Consider the following 16,265-nt stretch of genomic DNA (forward strand, 5'->3'; position numbering starts at 1 on the left):
TCAAGGACAAACAACCTAATTAGCTGACCTGCCTGAAATGTACACTACTATATTTCTGTTTACTGTTAAGGCACAGCCAATTGCAGAATTTAGGTTTTGAAATCTGAAAGATCTGGGAGGAAAAGCATTTCATGATAGAGAGGTGAAATGAAATGTGAAGGCGTTATTTACCCCAATAAAGGGAGTGCTGCATGTATGCATGTGTACGTTTGTGTATGTGAAGGTATGTCTGAATTTTGTATGCAGGATCATACGCATCATGTAACTCAGGCAAAATCAAAGGTAAACTTTGTGGCTTTTGTCATACTACAGTGACTTCTCTTAGCCACAAAGGTAATGCTTGGTTTGTAACTCATTAATCTCTTAGCGTGTGCCTTAAGATTGGAGCTTTGCTTCAAGTTCCTTTAAATGAAGTCTGAGATCTTCATATGAAATCCAGTCAGAGCATGGTATGAATTTGCTCTTATATTTTGAACTTGTCTGTTTTTGAACACAAAGACGCATGCCTGAAATGAAAGCAAATGCTCAAATGAGCTGTTTTGAAGAGCAAGGACAGTGTCTTTCTGAGTCTTCAAAGTGACACGTAGCAGGCTTGTAAGAAAGTAGCAAGCATAAACCCCTGATGAAAGCAGTCGTAAGGAAAAGGCGATGGCAAAGCAGGTATGTATGTGCATGTAGTAGTTTGAAGGACTGGCCTATCAGAGGTACAAATAAAGACTCACCGGGTCTGATAGCTTTTAAAGGCTGGTAGTTACCGTAAAGAGCATCATTCTGGACCACGGGGGTTTGTTCCTTCCTGTACAACTCTAGCAGGCTGGATCTGATCATTCTTAACCGCAAGTGTTCCCTGCTTAAACATGCAGACTTACAGAGGGAGTTCTTATTTGAACAAGCATCAATTGTGAAAATGATAGGCAAAAGTGTTTGGCCCCACATAACTAAGACAATATTCCTTTTAAGATTTTTGGAAATCTTTGTTCCCAAGGGAATACTGATCAGATATTTGGAAAGAGGCCGAAAGCAAAGCGTTAAAATATCTGCAGACCTTGGAGATGCATCAGATGTAACAATATGCAGAACAACTTAGAGCAGACTATGAAGTAGTGTTTTTCTTCTCCCCTGTGGCGAGATGTTATAACAGAGAATTGCGTATAGAGAAGAGAATGGAATGTTTCCTTTTTTCCCCCTTCTTTTAAATACAGTGACATGTCCTAATTTAGACCTAATTTTCATTCCTGTAACATTACTTGTAATAACGTCTAAAGTCCTCAGAATTAATTTGACTGGAAAAATTCCAGAAGGACTTTCAATTTTTCTCATTAAAAACATTATAGATGTCTTAATTAGGCACTGTTATTAATGGTAATATTACTCGATTTAGAACTACACACTTAAGATGTGGTTACCTCTAGCGTGATTAGTCAGAGAAGCTCTGCTACGCAAGGATGCACACTGGAATTTGGAACAGTTAAATATTTAGAGCCAGATGCTCAGCTGTGTAAACCGTGTGGCTACTGCGACCTCAGAGTTCGATATCTGAAGTTATAAATAATGGTTTCTATCTCGTCTCCCTCATTCTTTCTCCTTTTTATTTCTGGTGTTTGCTCTCCTTTTCCCCCTCCAAAGGACATACTTAGAGTAGAACGAATTTATGAAGTAATGCACGCACACTCTTAAGCATAAGATGTTTAACTGCTGGAGTTAAGCTGGAGCCACTCTGCACTTGTGTTTCTCTTTCCCGATGTCATCCCAGGAGAATTTCAATGACTTGAATAAACTCACCCCTGGTTTAGATCACAGTTCACGGACTTTTTCACTGTGCCTTTGACTCTACTGGGGTGCTCTCCCAAGCATCAGGTTGAGCTTTTTGCTTGACTTGGTGAGGGCTTTCTGCTGCTCCGTGTGAGGGCAGCGGTAGGTGGAATGTTTCATCTGCAGATTTATACAAACTTTTAAAGTATTCCGTGGATCAGCTAATGTGTGTATTTTCCTGTTAGAAGATTGAAAGGAGCTATTTAGATTTACTCTTTTTGTGCCTGGCTTCATTAGTACAGAAGAATCCATGGCAGTTTTCAGTTCTCTAATTACTGGCTGTCACTCCCCTTTGATGTTGCTTCTGTTTATTGTGGTGGTGGATGGGAAAAGATGTTTGCGGCACTGCCTATTGTGTGCTGCTCTGTGACTGTAATCTGGGGAGCCTGCACAAAATAAAGCCTGTGCTTTATGATTATCATCAGGGTATAGGACTTCATGTATTTAAAACAAACACCCACCCCCCAAAAACAAAAAACAAACAAAAAATAAAATAAACATAAAAAAAAAAAAAAAAAAAAAAAAAAAAAACCCCAAAAAACCACACAACATCAAAACCCCCCAAAACCCCATCCCACAACAATAAATGCTTCAGCCTTTTAAATTATTTGGGAAGTGAGGTGTCTAAATGGAATTGAATGTCACACTGCAATATTTTGGTATGTTTTTGTTCATCCCATCATTTAGATTCAGGGTGCTTTCGATGCATAAGATGTCGCCTTAGCTGCGTACAAGCTCATTTGTGTGGCAGAAAAAGATGATCCTTACATGAACTGTCTGAATCCCAGGCTTGTGTCATCTTGCAGGTAGTTTAACCATGAAATGAACAGTCACCATGCATTCAGGTTAAGATGGACAGATGTGCATGAAGCTGTTAGAGCAAAAGGCATCTGGATATATAATTACTATATGGGATAGTACAGAAATCTCAAAACGGTACAGACATTTGCATCTGTTCACTGATGTATATAATGACGAGTTATTTGGGGTAGTAGGGTGTGAAGCTTAAAAGGAACTTAATGGATTTTCCTTTAATAAATCATTTGACTACAGCAGTGTCATTTTTTATTAGCTTGTAATTTTGTAAAAGTTAAAATTGAGCATAATGTTGCATATAATTCTAGAACATCTGGTAGCAATATCTAGTAGCAGCTGTTTAGTACCTGAAATATAAACAAAACATGATTTTACCCATAGTTGTCATAGTTAATTTTCCTGGAAGTACTGGTTTTGGAGTAGGTGCACTAGGAAACATGGCTGGTCAGAAGAAAGGATGAGTAGAAAACAAGATACTATTCAAAACTTGAACAAATAGACCAGAGGAGTGTGTAAAATCTGCTCAACTAAGAATAGTGGCATATTTATTAAAAGAACAACAACAAAAAAAACTTTACTGAAATAAAACCAAGGGTTTAGAAGAAATTCTAAACCAAATCACAGTCCTTAAATACACTAACCTTTTTGTACTGAAGTGCATCTTATTAATGCAATCTTAACAGATCACAGAAATTCTCATTTATTTATTTATTCATTCCCCACTCCTATAGGGAAATTTTCCAGTGCTTTCAGTGTGTTGTTGTACATATAATTGCATTTCTGCTCTTTGAGCCCTAGAAGAAAAACAATAGACAAAAATTTGAAAACAAAGTAAAAATCAGGTGACAAGTTTTTTTTCTCTCCTCCTCTGCAGTTCACTTTTTTTTTTTTTTTTTTTTTTTTACTATCCTGTGCTAATTTGAGATTCAAAAGAAATGTGTAGGCTGTGTAGTCATGTGGGCCGGGGAGCAGACAGAGAACTGTGCCTTTGGGCTGCAGAGGCTTGTACTGCAACCTGTAATACCGCCCAGACACCCATTCTCAAGTTTCATGTCTCTGGCTTTCTCTTTCTGTCCCAGGGCACCAGATATATTTAATCAGTGAGGGTGAGAAGATGTAGCATCAGTTGCACCTGCTCAGAGTCCCTTTGACATGAGGAATTTCACTGTTTTTGACATGGATATTTCTCATCTCAGCGTATTGTGGACATCCCAATGATTGTAGGTGGTAGAGCTGGATGCGCACAATCAAGTAGCTGTCCATCTGATATGTCTTTATAAACTTTTCCTTTTAAAATTTGCAATGTAAGAAGCAGAGATGTTAGCAAAAAAAATCTGACTTTTGTGTTACTTGTAGCAGATTCTGGTAATTCAGAAGTCAGTGGTAGAATTCATGCAGCTGCAGATTCAGATCTCAGAGGTATTGCAGAGAACTGGAAGAAGCACGCATGGCATTAGCATCTTTTCCTTCTCTTCTGCACCTCTTTCCTCAATTCCTCTGGGATGTGAATTCCATTTAGGGCACCAATATTCTAGCAATCCATTTATCTACTCATGTTTAAGCTGTGCCTGTGCTGAATAATATCATTTCAAGGATGGAAAAATGTTGATGATATTTGACACGTGAATAGATTTTCTCACTCTGTGTTTGCGATAAGGATCCCTGACGAGGGCAAACCGTTAACTGTAGTGCTGTCTGGCTGTTTTTCCTTTTCACTTCCTGCTAAGGACACAAGAGGACTCTTTAAGAACATGAGCACAATGAAGTTTATTTCTGTCTGGGGCATTGGTTTTCTTTTGATGTTTGTTTATTTCCAGCAGTGATTAAAAGTCACCCTTCCGGCATCTTCATCTGTGCCTACCATGAATCTGAATATATTTGTTGCAGAATAAGTAGATCTGAGACTGTATAGGCACACTTTTTATTAATTCTAGGCACATTTAACTAGAAAAATTCCTTCATATTATTTTCTGTTACAGCAAAGTGACACTTTTAATCGATGATTCAGTTATCTTACCTATAAGTTGACTTAAAAACATTATTCAGTATGGATGTTCAAGTGCAAATAACTTACGGCCCCATGCTGAACGATGCTAAATATCAGTAATCTTGTATTATTATTCATTATGGGCGACATTCTGGCTCCTGGTGGACTGATTGTAAAACTCTCTTGGCCTCAGTATGCCTGGATTTCAGCATGTTACTTACATACTTCAGTATGTTACCTAAAAAATAAAATGATGAAATTTTAATTCTTACTTAATCTAATTCATCTTTATCAATTGCATAATTTTGTATGCCATTTTATTCTGAAAACTGGGAAGCATACCATAAACTGTGACCTAAGTCCTGCAGTTTTTAATGCATCTATGAAACGTAGAGGTTCCTGTATGTGCATATGTAGGGCACTTGTGTTCATCTCTAAGTGTTCACAGGATCTTGGCTGGATTGTGTGCAGTGGATTCTCTTGCTACTGAATCTTAGCTGTGTGGAATCTGATGCTCTTTCAAACAGCAAATCCAACCAAATCATCACCAGGCTACAGCTGCTGCATTTTGAAGAGTTTTTTTCCATCCACATTGACAAATTAGGGCCCTCTCCCGGGAAAGAGGAAAGTATGGATTTGAGTCTCCTTTGGTTGGAAGATGAAACAGAATGTGAATAAATGTTCTTGGCTTTAGAGAAGAAAAATAAAGAGGATGCTAAACCATTAACTTGTCATCTTTCTGTGTCACTTGAAAAGGCTGATCCTCTGAATGAGAAGGGCTAGGATACAATAAAAGGAGAAATGAATTCTTTGGTATTAAATCTCCCCAGATAGAAGGAGCTTCTTCTAGCAACTCTTGAGCTGCTATTAGCTATTCACATACATGCTTAGGAGCGTGATCTAGCACTAGTCAACTATCTTGCTGTTGGATGTGTCTATACTATTAAATCTTCTTTCTCTGCATGAGAAAGGCCTATTGGAAATGGTTCATGCCCTGTGTTAATTCCCAAATGTCCCAAGGGACTGTTGGGGGTGCTAGCTGAGATAGTTGATGCTGTGAAAAGCATTTGCACACTGTGTGTACGTTTGTTTGTTTTAATTCCCCTTTCTTATGTGCTGGGTCTTCTGGGCTGCAGTTGTGCCTGACATTACCTGTGTCGGGAACAGCACAAACACCTCTGGGGCTGTCAGGTTCTGGGGTGCGAATCCGAAAGTTGTGGGACTCTGACCTTTCCAGTTCCTTGTAGCCGATAAGCCTGGAAAAGGCCAACAGTTGTTTGTCTGTAAGTTACTTAATTTCAAGCCTGCACAAGAAGCAGGTTAAGGTGGCAAACATCTATTTTGTCTACGGTGTGCATGCCAAGTATCATCATGTCAAGAACTTTGTTACGGCTGCTTTCCTAATCTCTTTTAGCCAAAGACAGCCAAGCTCTCCTTGTAGGATTTTTAATTTACTTCAGATGGGAGAGCTTTGCTGAAGGTATTACAGCAGTTTGCTGTTAGGGAAGGCGGGAGAGATTTTGGAGACTTTTCAAAACTCAACTGAATGAAGCCCTGAGCAATGTGGTCTGACTTTGAAGCTATCCCTGCTTTTTGAGCAGGAGGTTGGACTAGCTGACCTCCAGTGGCCTCTTCCAGCCCCAAGTAGTCAGTGACTGCAGTAACCTCACTATTTGTAGTGCTCTTCTTGCAAAATGCTCCTTTCTCCTTATGGACATATTTATCTTACAAACTGAAATGGGCTCGCGGTTTTAATGTACCTTTTTAAAAATGGGAAAAATAGAAACTGTATATTGCAAAAGAAGTGATTCCCTGGTATGACTGCAAACTGAAAGTGTTTTTGATATCTGATGACCAGAAGAAAAACTAATAGCATTTCTGCTTACGTCTTTCATTCCCTATAATTCATTCTGGCTCTTTGATGACAAATAGCATCAACTGCAATTTCAATAATTTCCAAAGTGCTGTTGTAACTTGTGTTATGAAGTAAGAGCAACTTAGGGTTGATAGGCTTTGAATTTGTCTTTCTTTTCCCAGCAAGCTAATACAGGCTTTTTATTTTGCTTCATCTGTATTCCAGTGTGTGTGTTGGTCTTGTGAAGGACATTCTACTGTACTGTTACGATATTTTGTTTTTGAAAATGAGCAAGTTCTTCCAGTGTTTGTGTAACAGTGGAGGGGGCCCATTTAATCGCATTGTAAAAAAAAATTCTAAACTTAAAGATTTCTGTAACAAGTGGCTTGGGCTTGCGTTGTGCCTGCCTGTGTTTTGAAGAGGATCAATGGCTTTTTAAAATAACAGCCTTAGTATCACCAGGTGATGGAGTCTTTGTAATTCCACCTTTTGGCTATCTTATTTTTATTGCATTGCAGCAGAATCTAGAAATACTGTATCAGAAAGCCAGAACGTTAAGTATATTGCTTATCTTTTCAAAACAGTTCTTGTAAATCACATTGAGAGGGGAAAAAAAGCGAAACATGGATGGGGAAAGCACAATGCGAGTACAGCTATGAGTGTAATGCAGCCTTTTCAGCTTGTTAGCAGCCCTTCATTTATGCCTGCAAAAACAGGCAACAATCAATCTTGAAGAGATTTAGATTGAGTAACATAGTGACTTTGTACATATTTATTTTTAGATTTTTTTTTTTGGTACAAGGGGCAGCATCAGTCCTCACTGATTATGGGTAACTTTATGGCCCATTACAACGTATCTCCTGTTTAGTGAAATGTCAACTGTATCTTCCTTCCAACTGGTGATGTAAACAATGATGCAAATACTCTCCCAATGCTGCTATTCTGACCTGGGGAGAGGTATTTGCAAGACCACTTCATAGTCCTCATTTAAGTGTTCTGTAAAGTTCTCTGCTGCTGTAATGCATCAGTGGCTGCTTTGTTGAGTCACCTGCAGATAACGCGAATCACGACCATCTCACTGTGCTTCTCTCTGACTTATCTATCTGTTGTATCCTGGACTGGAAGCCTGGGCATGTGCAATTTTTGCTTCTGTTTCTGTGTGTGAGCAAGCTCTGACCCAGGAACCTTACTACTATACATATAAGTAATGAATGTTAGGGGAGATCCCAGGGAGTTTGTTGAAGCATTAGATCAGTCTGAACAAATTTAGTGTGAAACATTCATGATATTGACTCTGCACCTGAATCTCTTGAACATGCTTGTGATGCTGCTTGTATTAATTCACAGGCAGATCTGCTAATGGTGTTTTCTGTTTTGCTACCTTCTGGCACTTACCAATTAGTGAATTAAAGGCAGCTTTGAGAGCGAGATAGGAGAAGATGTATTTATACCATCCAGATATAAGAGCCTAAGCTAGATACCTGTGCTTTCTGATGGTAATTGAGTCGTTAGTAGGCAAATGAAAGCATCTAAATTAGGAGCCTACTTCTCTCTTCTCACAGTGTCATGAAGCTGTGTGCCTGATTTTGACACCTTCTGTAGTGTGAATAATCTAAGCCACAGACTCATTTATTTTTTGAAGCCCTCTGAGCATGAAAAGGGGTGATCGAGCTGTGGAGACAGACCTTTGAACCTCTTCACATGTAAGACCCTGGAGACTGATTATGTTGGATGAGAGCATTACTAGATGCTTTCTGCAGTCTATTCTTTTTGGTTTTGTTTACGTTTTTCTAAGCACTAGAGAAAACTAGGCAAATACCTACCTGGAGATATAGTGTTAATGAATAGAAAAGAAAGTCTAACTTCAGTGGTTTATGTAGGTATCTGAGCTGTCTGAGGAGAGACCAAGCAAGCATAATCAACACTTTTTCTCCTTGCTGTAATTCTTACAAAAATATCCTATGCATTTGTGGCTTCACTACGTACGCTTTTTCAGCTCTTTCCTGTCGGACATCGTGCAATCTGTTTTATGGTTCAGATAAAATGTTACTATCAAATGCCCGTTTAAATCTGGTATAAAAATGCTTTTTACCATTTGCATGTTCTACTGTGGCACTTAAAGGCATGACCCTTTATTCAGTTGTATGATGTGGGATGAATCTCTGGCTAATATAGCAGAGGTCAGACAGCTTTTTAGTGCTGTCAGCCTCCATTAGCTTGTAATCTAAATGAATACAGCTGAAGTGGGGACATCCTATAAATGAAGACCACTCAGGAGTCAAAATGGCATTGCATTCCACAGCTTGTCTGCTACAAGCTGCAGTTATTTATTAACAATTAGATCCAGATTTCTTATTCAGGGGCAACAATATGCTTTGTGAACAAGGAAAGTGGAGAAAACTTGTTTATTGTTCTTTGCTGGAGGGTTTTCTTACAAATCAAAAATCTGTTTTCGTAAAAATAATAACTACAGAAGCTCCTACAGAATTTGAGTGTTCCAGTGCTGCTCATTGGGAAAGAGCTGCTGAGATACACAGGTGAAACACAAGCAGTGGCTGAGCTGGTAGAGTTCTGAATTTGTGGTAGAAGATTTGTCAGTGTTTTTGACTTGGGTTGTCAGTTGCTCATTTGGGTTTCCTTGCTCGTTTCCACCAGCACTGTGGGCTCACAGTTCCTGATGCTCAGGTGAGTTGCTGTATCTGTGTGGAGAGTTGTAATGAAAAACGTGTCCACCACCATCCTTAAATCAGTTAGGCATCTAACGTCCTTCCCTCGGAGAGAGAAGGCAGCAGTATGCTTTACTGCGTAGCTTCTGAAAGGGTCTGGTTTTCTCAGAATAATCTTTATTTAGGCTAATTCAATTTTAATGTTCAAACATCTGTTTCTCCCCATACAAAGTGCAAGATTTTACTGTAAAGCTGGAAGAGGCTTCTTGGACTAAAAAGTCTTTATTGGTCTGTTTCTCTAGCGAGGCATCTGTTACAGCAGCAGGAAGATAGCTAATGCTAGCACCTGGAAAATAATGGTCTGGGTCAAAGTCCCAGGGCCGTGGGGATGCTCGGCACTGACAGATGCTGCAGGAAGCTCTGATATCAGATGCAAACTTATATCAGAGGGCGTATACTGAACGAGGGAAAATGCCACATTTAGGGAATGTTGCTACATATCATAATACCCAGTTGGCTGTGACAGGTGCTGTATTGCTCTAGTGAGAGCTTTAAGGCGGTTCTAAGTTGGTTCAGTATACGTGAATGAATATGACCTCTCAGCATCATTTGGCATGTGATCTGCTCCTAGTTTTCCCTCTGGAAGAAATCTAAGTTTACAAAAGACAAAGGTTTACAATGTGATTGCATTGGTACAATGGGAGAGCAGTAGCTTTTGCCCATTTAATGCAATAGTTAAGCTAATAAGCATTTTAGGCTGCAATATGCTATGCTGTTGTAGAAGAAAACGGTGTGTTCAGGCACACACGCAATAGTGGTGAGACATAGCAATAAATGCCACCTGTAGATATGCAAATACTGAAATAACCAAGTAAAAATTGATTCCAGTTGTCACAAAAGCTACTTGTGAAAGAAATTAGCTGTGCCATGTGCACGTGATCTACAGGGAAAAAAAAATGGCCTGAACTTCAGACTCGAGCAGTAGTGATTGTCTCCTCTACTGCATGGTCTAGCTGCTAGATGAAAAAGAATTGGTGATTATGCACTTTGTGGAGTGATTTTATTGATCCCTTGGAGCATCCTGCAACGCTGGGAGACCTGTCTGTCATAGCTCCGTTACACTATAAGCTTCAGCCCACCTACCTCTTCAGTTACTCAGGCTCTTGCAATCCTTGGTCCATCTTCCCTCAATTACTTGGTTAAAAGCAGTTTTTGAGACAAGGTGCTTCTCAAAACTTGGCCCACTATAAGGTGGATCCTCTGGGCACTTAGAATTCTTGGTGCCAAGCCAGAGGTACATCTGGACAGAAGTTGTCTGAATGCTCAGGAACCAGTGAGAAAGAGGTGATAACATAGGAAAGAGGAGTAAGGTGTGGAGGATGTATACAGTAAAAATATTTATTTTTGTTCTTTTAATTCCTCTTTTACAACACAAAACTATGCAACAGATAGGGTCTACTGGTAGAATGTATGAAGATTCAGACAGCTCTCTGTCAGGGTTTCTTCCAGTGCTTGCTTACAATCCAGAGGCTGATTCCATGCAGCCGATCTCATCTGTATCTACCTGGTGTGCTAGCTGGCACACTGAGGATCGAGGAACGAGCCAGTTCTGTTTTTATATCACCTGTTTGTTCCAACAGAAGTGGTGATTTCTGTCCCCCAGGACAAGCTCTGGACATCTGAGGCACAGGTGAATTCTTGCACTGAGTGCAGGGCAAAACCTCATCACAAAAAGCTGCAAATGCGTGCCTTGGCATGTGGTTTTGCTAGCTCTAGTGGTAACAGTATGGCATCTATTAACAAATGTTGACAAAGCACATGCTTTGCAAATCCTTCTGCAGGCTTGCTTCTGATGCTCACACTAGGAATACTCAGCTCTGCTGTGCTCTCACCAGCAAGAACTTTAATAGGCTTTTTTTCCCCCCTGTCTAACTGCTCATTTGACAATTTATCTCAATGGTTTCTTGGCATCTTTGCTCAGTGTTTGTTCACATGCCAAATCAACTAATACCTGCTCAAACTTGGCTTTTGACCTTGCTGCCACAAATTCAGCATCTGTGAATGACTAATTGAATGCTGCATACCAGGTGTGAACATGTCAGTGTATGCTACGCTGAATCTATGGCAGTCAAGCTGGTATAATTTTGCTTGTCATGGATGGGAAAGTAAGGGGGCATAGCAGGTAGGGAGGAAAGGTTGCTGTTTTCAGTTTTTCTTGCTTGGCTGAGAAGGAGTAAGATATTGCTGATATAAGCATCAGCTGGTTTAAAATCTGAAGTCTGAACCAAAAAAAATCATAGGCAGTGTTCCCTGTTGTTAGAGTTTTGAGAAGTTTCCTTTAAATGCTTTAAAGGGAAAGGGTGTTCTACTTGCTTTTAGCAAACAGCTTCATTAAACCATCTTCACAAAGTGATACAACCTGGTGTAGAGTGCTGCAGTAAGAGCTAGGAGTGGTTGTCTCTGGTGTTAGATTTGCTCGCTCATGTTCCAGCTCTCAAGATGTGGAAAATGATACTGACGTCTTTTGTAAACCACATTAAGCTCTAGTAATGCACAATTTAAGCTCTGGATGAGAGTTACCCATTATTATTTTGTAACCTAAACAGGAAAAACAAAACATCTGGAATTCTGTTGTTACCAGTTTGGGTGACAGGGTCATAGTTACTCTCAGAATGGTTAACTCTTTATGCTGCTTTGTTGTAAAAGGCTTCTACAAACGGAACTACCTGGAAACATCTAGCTATGATGATTATAAAAAAGAAAACTAAAAATCCACTAGTTTCCAAGCCTGAATATGATAGATAAGTGGGAATTATTCGAGCCTTCCACGAGACTTCAATATTCCTCCACTTTAGGCTGGCTAAATCCACGAGAGACTTATTTGCGAAGAAGTTCAGATGTTTGTTCGTTGTCCCAAGTTTACCTCTGGTGTCAGTTCTGAGTGATTAATTTAGATATTGATTCTAACAGATGTGATCACCTGGAATGAGCATAGCACAGGATCAATCCTTAGTTTTCATTTAATTTTATAAGCTTTGTCACTAATGAGTTTATTACCTGTTTCTTCATTGTCTCCGTGCAAGACACTGATCATTTGCTGCATGTTCTTCTTAGTTTTGCCCACTGAAAAATGTTTCATTATATATAAGATTTTTTTAATGAGAGAGTCTGAAGGATAGACAAAGATCAGTAGTTACTCTCTCAATGACTAGCAAGACTGTTGAAAGCCTTGACAGAAGCATTCTTTGATCTAGTTATCTGAGAAATTTTATTTCCTCAGTGCTGAGCGTGTTAGTATGACTTGTCTGCTCCTCATTCAAACAGTATATACTCGTCCCATTATCTTACTCCTTTAACTTCTTTATACTTTACAGAAAAAATAATTTGTTCCTTCTTAAAACTGTACAAATATACATATAGACAAAGTGGAGAGATGTCTGTCAGCTTTTTTTTTTGGTTTGTTTTAAATCTGTGCTCTTAGTTTGAACTCATGGGTAGATTTCTTCTTGCTGTAATTATCTGTACTTTTTAAGTTTTAGGCCTTTCTCCAGGAACCCAAGTGTGCCATGTTATATCTGGAAACATAAAATTTGAAACCTGTATGGAAAGGGGAACAGCAAGAGATGTGGAGCTCCTACTATGCAGTGAGCTCCAGGAGCCATATTTTGCTTGGTATGTTGAAAGGAGGAGGTCAGAATGTGCTTGGAGGAACTTAACAAGTAAAAACACATGAAACATGCTAAAGGATTATTTGATAAATAATTTAGAAGTTAAACGTGGACCAAGTAAGGAAACTCCCTAACAAAGAGAATTCCTTACCAAACTGTTGCTGAGGGATTTTACAAACAGAAAATCAAATTTCCTCGGTCTGTGCAAGCACTTGGTAGAAGCAGCTGGGGAGTTCTGAAAGAGAAATCCGAAGAAGAATCCTAGATTTTTAGGTCTGTTTAAATTTGGTAAGTGAAGTGTTTAGGGAATATTGGACCACGTCCCTACTTTGCATGAGTTACTAGCTACCCTGATGCTGGCGAGACTTGAGAGTTGCTGATTTTACATGAGATGAGCTAAACTGGATAAGACACTGTATTTGGAAATGCTGCCCAACTGTGGCTCTTTCAAGAATGTTCTGTCCTCAGAGAGGATAAGTCTATCAAGGATTGCCCACTATCCTATTCTGCCTTTTTTTTTTCTCCTTGCTTGCTTTTGCCATTATTTCCATCCTGCTCTGCTGTATGCAGAGCACCTGGTTGTATGCTGAAAAAGGCTTCCCCCTCTGTGGCATGAAAACAAAAGTTCAAGTTCTGCTAGTATAAAATGCAACTATGATTCCTACAGCTGTGAATTCAGTACTGGTGTAACTGAAGTGAAAAAACACCATTGATATGATGTGATATGAAGTTGTTCACTTGCAACTTACTCATACCATCAAATTTAATTAAAATATTTTTTTCTTTTGAGAAAAAGGAAAATATTTTATGAGCTATGCAGTTCTCTTGTTTTTACTTTAGAACTGAGTGGTGACAAGACGTTCATACAGAAGTTTTAAAAATATGCTATTTTAATATCTTTAAGAGTTTAACAATATTATGAAATGAATTTGTTTCAGAATTGACAGAGAAACAGTAAGCACCTTCCGCATCAGAGACTCAAAGACCATGTCAAACACACTCTGCCCATTACTGACTCAAAGCAACCAAGCGTGTTTAATGTTCTGTTCACTAGGGAGTTATGAAAGTGTTGAGATTATCCCAGACTCTGAATTTTTTTTAGCTGCAATCTCATAATTTATCAACTATAGTAAACTGAAAAAAAAAAAGTTTCCAAAGGAAAACTCACCATATAACAGCTCTAAAATAATCAAAAGTACTAGAGATGATTTGGGAAGTCTTTTCTGTTCACTTAATTAAAGCACACCTCCTTCCTTATGAAAGAGGGCTTATTCAAGCAAACTTGATTTAGCCAACTATAATTTCCGGATAATACTACTTATCTCAAGTGATGTGATTTGTATTGTAGTATGTTAAGTAATACATTTGTATCGTGTGTGTATTTATTTGTGTATAAATATATATTAAAAAAAAAAAAAAACTACCAGGATTAGTGTTTTTAGTATTTGCTTACAACTTCAAAGTAGTTGACTGGCTACACAACTTCTGCATTGTATAGTTCTAACTCAAATATTTTGTCTAACTGCTTGTGAAATGTGACAGTTATCACAGCTCACAAGTTAGGAGCAGCAGTGTTTCAGCTATAGGTAAGTTATCTTCTACCAACACCATTCTAAAGCTGCAGGAAAATGAAGTAGTGTGTGAATACATGAATGTGGAGTGGGCTACGGGATAAATAAAATGTGGGATTGTCAGGGTGCTACGGTACAGATCACACAGCTGTACATCATGCTTTATTGTGGTGTGTGCAAAGAAAAGTTTATTGAAAGATTTATTATGCGAATAAAATGTCACATGTGTTGGCACTTCAAAGGCCTGTGTATGCATTTGCTGTATAATTGCCTGAAGATAGACGCTCTTGGATGTCAAGATTTTTTTTTTTTCTGCATTTGGAGGATTAGCAAACTGTTTATTTTACTACCTTTAGCCTTTAAGTGCACTTAAGCTGTTTTTCCCAACAGAGCTGAATTTATGCAGAGCTAACTTCTTGATTGACATAGCAAGATGAGCATATCAACAAAATGTACAGGACCTTGCAGCAGACAGCCTGTTTCATTTGTGACCTTGTAATGCGTAATGGGAACCAGTGGATTTGAATTTCAGAAAAATACAGATTGCAACAAGTACTAGAGACTTCCCAAGGAAAAAAAAATGTACATAAATGAAGATGAAAGCTGCAGAATAACGCATTTTTTCCTGTTAATTTTATTATATCTTAAAAATATTCACTGCACATACTTTATTTTCATTTTCATTATCCTTTCAGCTTAGGTGGCAAAACCTGGTTCCAGAGAAGTTAATGGAAGCCTCTGTATTGACTTTAGAGGACTTTAGATCAGATTCTGAATGGCAAAGAATAAGCCCCAAATATTTATGCATATTTATGAACTGTGTGAAAATTTGTTAATGATATGTTCATACACGATTCATTCCAGGCTGGCTGCGCTTTCATCCAAAAAGCCCATAAGCGTCTTTCTTCTAGCATTCTGTTGTTAAATGTTGACCAAAAAGTCAATGGGATTCTGCCTGAATGAGGCACTGGGGATTTGGTCAGTGTTCATGTACGTTAATCTTTAATATTTAGTGCTAAGGATTGACGCTTACGTGGTAAGCAGGCACTTTATGCATGGAAAGAAGATATTTAACTTGCAGCTTGATCAAAGCAATGCTCTCTGTTTGCAGTGTCATAAACCCTGAGCAGCCCTGGTGGTTCTGCCCTGTACTGGAGCAACTCAAGGGTGTCCTTATTTTTTCCAACCTGCCAATATTTCCCATGAAACTTACATAAAAAAGGAGGTACTTGACTCTTACAGTTTAACAACAGATGGCTTTATTTAAGCTAATTTAAGCTCTAATATATAAGAATGTAGCATGTGGCAGCTGGTAGAAAAGCTGCCTCCTTGCACTCTAGGAGGCCAGATCTTCCAGGTGAGCAACTGCCGTCAGGATGCATCAATCTTTGTGCCAAAATACCTTGATAGTGCCCTCTCGACTATATTTTTCAGAAGCAAAAATTGTATTAGATACGATAAATGGATTTTTTCTGAGGAAAGAGTGGTTTGTATTAGCCCATGCAAGTACAGATTCTTTGTCCGTTGCTTATTCTGATGCCAAAGGATTATGAATTACACCCCCCTTCATCTAGCATGGAAATAAGTGGTCTTTTCCCCCTTTCTCATCCTTCTAGAGTACTACTTATGTTTGTGTCTTCCCACTTTTCTAACTTTGAGACTGTTTTGAATTGGCCCTTGGCATCAGGGCTTGATTCCACACTTCCTCTGTGTTTTTTTTTTTAAATTTGATACCTACTCTGAGTTTTGTAGTGTACACTGCGAAAATGAATGTATCCTTATATCAGCAGATGAGAAGACATCTTCATACAATGGCTAATTGGGACTGACTGGGATGGAGGAGGCCACTTTTCAGCCTTGCTATTGCCTGAGGTAGATTATGTTCAAATT

The 16,265-nt window shown here is 38.8% G+C and overlaps 1 protein-coding gene and 1 long non-coding RNA gene across 8 annotated transcripts in view; both read left to right on the forward strand.

Moving 5' to 3' along the window:
- Window positions 1-16,265, forward strand: part of CDH13 (cadherin 13) — a 493,014-nt gene that overhangs the window by 20,533 nt on the left and 456,216 nt on the right. The gene's annotated exons all lie outside the window — the stretch shown is intronic.
- Window positions 1-16,265, forward strand: part of LOC310905358 — an 80,348-nt gene that overhangs the window by 18,025 nt on the left and 46,058 nt on the right. Inside the window, exon 1 of the long non-coding RNA XR_014588970.1 lies at window positions 1-16,247. This exon is cut by the window's left edge and continues 18,025 nt beyond it. This is a non-coding gene — a long non-coding RNA (uncharacterized lncRNA). The remainder of the gene's footprint in view (window positions 16,248-16,265) is intronic.

Source organism: Anser anser (genome assembly GCF_964211835.1).
Source record: "Anser anser genome assembly, chromosome: 11".
NCBI lineage: Eukaryota > Metazoa > Chordata > Aves > Anseriformes > Anatidae > Anser > Anser anser.